Raw genomic sequence first — 3,929 nt, forward strand, 5'->3', positions numbered from 1 at the left:
TCCAAGATTTTCGATTATTTGCTGAGATGATGACTAAGGAGTAACAAGTTTGAGGGGAGGTGTACTCAGGAACATAGTTTGGTATGTGTTAAGTTTGAGATGCGATTTAAACATTCACATAGAATTGTTAATTGTTGAGTGAGGAGTTCACTATATGAGTACGGAGTTCTGGGGAGAGATCTGGGCTGGAGGAACAAATATGGGAACTGTCACAGTGCCACTTAGAGCCACAAGATGCTAATATCAGGGGACAACATATAGACAGAAAATAGTATCAAAGAGTGAGCCCTTGGGCATGTCCACATTTATCTACCAGGAAAACTATCAGGAGCCAGGTGAGGAGATTGAGAAGTGAAGTAAGGAGGCATGTGGTATCCTGAAAGTTGAGAAAGGTTTTCAAATAAAAGGGAGTGATGGTACTCATGGTACGAGTAAAATGGGAGTTGAGCAATGACCGTCGGATTTACTGTGTGGAGGTCAGTTAAGAATAGGACCTTGTTAAGAATAGTTTCATATAGAAACAGACTCACAGACATAGAGAAGAGTCTTGTGGTGGCCATGGGGCAGGGAGTGGGTATTGGAGAGATGGATTGGGAGTTTGAGATTAGAAGATACAAACTGTTATAAATAGAATGGATAAACAATAAGGCCCTACTGTATAGCACAGGGAGCTGTCTTCAATATCCTGTGATAAACTATAATAGGAAAGAATGTGAAAAAAAGAAACAAAATATAGGTAACTGAGTCACTTTGCTGCACATCAGAAACTAACACAACATTGTAAATCAGCAATACATTAATAAAATTTAAAAAAAAAAAGAATAGTTTCAGAATGGAAGGAGTACAGTCAGTGACCATGAATTTGGATGACTCATCTGAGGAATTATACTATAAAGGGGATGAGAAATAGGACAGTATTTCAGAGAATAAGCATGGGAGAATGGAAAGTGTCTTTGTATTCTGATGGGAATGATCCAGTAGAAATGAAGAAAACTGGTTATGCAAGAGAGAGCTGGTGAATTACCTGGTTGATGAGATGGGATCTTGTGCAGGAAGCAGGAATAGCTTAAATGGTAGTTCAAGCAGTCCATCCATAGAAGCAGGAGTAAGAGGGTACAGATACTGGTGAGTGATGTGCTGTGTGAACTTTTGAATGATCTCTTCTATTCATTTTCCCCCTTTTTTCAGAGTAATACAAAGCAAGGTCATCAACGGAGTGTGAGGATGAGGGAGGGAGTGTTGGATATTTGAGGAGAGAGGAGAAGTTATAGTTAGGAGATAGTGTGAATAGACTAAGAAATGTAGCAGGGTTCTTGGGTCACACAAGGGGCTCACTTCAGTTCTTGTAATGAATTTAAATGCATTAAAACAACAACAACAACTGGGGGCTTCCCAGGTTGCACTAGTGGTAAAGAAAGCCCCTGCCAATGCAGGAGACGTAAGAGACCTGGGTTTGATCCCTGGGTCAGGAAGACCCCCTGGAGGAGGGCATGGCAACCCACTGCAGTATTCTTGCCTGCTGCTGCTGCTGCTGCTGCTAAGTTGTGACAGTCGTGTCTGACTCTGTGCGACTGCATAGACGGCAGCCCACCAGGCTCCACCGTCCCTGGGATTCTCCAGGCAAGAACACTGGAGTGGGTTGCCATTTCCTTCTCCAATGCATGAAAGTGAAAAGTGAAAGGGAAGTCGCTCAGTCTGTCCGACTCTTTGCGACCCCATGGACTGCAGCCCACCAGGCTTCTCCGTCCACAGGATTTTCCAGGCAAGAGTACTGGAGTGGGTGACATTGCCTTCTCTGATTCTTGCCTGGAGTATCCCACTGACAGAGGAGCCTGATGGGCTACAGTCCATAGGGTCGCAGAAAAGCCAGATACGACTGAATTGGCTTAGCACGCACAAATAAAAAACTAGCACGATTGTGTATTTTTCCACAGCAAGCTTAGTTGCAAAGGTGTAGGTGTAAAGCTGACAGACAGTTGGAATTAACTCAGGTTGAGGTTTGCCAAAAAAGTAAACAAAGTATAAGAAGGCAAAGAAAAAAAAATAGATCACCTTAATTTGCCATGAAATTTAAGCTAGGTGAAGAGGGATGACAACACATGAGCCGAGTGAGGATCACTGAAAGTGTAAATAGGATGAATGAATTTTGAGGTGACGGTGAGTCAATTTTGGAGGCGGGGCACCGGAGTAAATGACTTGAAATATCTATAACACACACATATATTGGGAGGTTTAGCAAGAAACCTGCTGTGACGTTTTTTGGTTAGGATGACAAACTGGAGTTGCTGGGCGTTCAGTGATCTTAAATTGGCCTCCATCACCTCAAGAATGATTGCTTGCCTTGGTTGTAGAAATGTGCATATCAGTGAGATGTTGCACTCTTGTTTTATTAAATATTTAACATCTCAAAGCTTTTTCTTTCCTTCTCAGACAGACAACATGTAATCCTTGATTTATGGTTTAATCTATTTACTAATTAAGGCCTTAAATTTTTTTTTACTTGCATGCCTTTATGCAAAATAAAATTATTTAATACATAATATATAAATATAGTATATTAAATTAAAAGATCTTATTACTGTTTTATAGTATATAAGCTAATATTTAGAAAATAGCTAATGCTTATATACTTGACATTAATGTAAGTTGAAAATAGTCACTTGCTAAAATTCTCTTTGTTTTCCTTTATTTTCTCTTATAATAGACTTTATAGATGTTTGTGATGTCAAACATTTACTCTAGTGCTCTAAATATTATTAATACCTGTATCAGTGAAAAGATAAGCTTTATGTTTATGTAAAACTTAATAGGATGAAAAAGCCAAGCATTCTTTTTTTTAAGAGGCCACTAGGTGGCACTGGTACCCTATTAAGTCTGTCTAACACTAGTTTTTATTTATTTTTTTCTTTTCTTTTTTTAGTATTGGAGTATAGTTAATGTCCCCTGGAGAAGGGAATGGCAGCCCACTCCAGTATTCTTGTCTGGAAAATCCCATGGACAGAGGAGCTTGGCGGGCTACAGCCCATGGGGTGGCAAAGAGTCAGACATGACTGAGCATGCATACACTGCATAGTTAATTTGCAATGTTTCAATTTCAGGTGTATAGCAAAAGTGATCAGTTATATACATACATACATGTATTGACATATACATACGACTATATTTAAAATAGATAACCAGCAAGGACCTACTGTCTAGCAAAGGGAACTCTACTCATTGTAGTAACCTAGATGGGAAAAGAATTTGAATTAGTATGTTTAAAATTAAATACATTCATTTATTATTGCACATAAGTGTTTATACATTTATTGAATGTGTGGATAATAATGTGAAAATGTCAGAATATATAATGGCTCTACAAACCTACCCTCTGGACTTCAGTTTTATACAGTAAATATCCATACTGAATGTTAAAAACCTTATAAAAGGAACAACTTTTCCCAGATGCAGATTCTAAGAATATAATTGAAATATTGTGCACTTTTATATGCAAATTTGATGTATGGGTTTTAAAAATACTATATTAATCAAGTAGAGATTTAATTTATTACCTATTGTCTAAAGTGTTTAGGTTGATACATTTTTAATCTGGACTGTATGGAAGTGGAGAGTTATTCTCTTGGAGAAATGAAGTATTTTTGCTCAGTTTACCAGAGGACAAGGATGTAATCATATTCATCTTATCCATAGCAATACTTGATCTGTGAATGTGAGTGTTTGTTGAATGAGGAAACTGTGATGGTAAAAGTGAAAAAAAAATTTGTTGGAGATTATACACAGCATTAAAAAGGAAAATTTCCAGCTCGTATATTAAAGCAAAAATGTATTTTTTGATTTGGGGCATATCTTACCTCTGTCTTTGCCAAAAGTTTTAAATTGAGAGTTTTCTTTCCCTCCTGTGGCAATATATTTCAAGTTTTTATAACGGA

This window comes from Bos javanicus, chromosome 6 (assembly GCF_032452875.1).
Source record: "Bos javanicus breed banteng chromosome 6, ARS-OSU_banteng_1.0, whole genome shotgun sequence".
Lineage (NCBI taxonomy): Eukaryota > Metazoa > Chordata > Mammalia > Artiodactyla > Bovidae > Bos > Bos javanicus.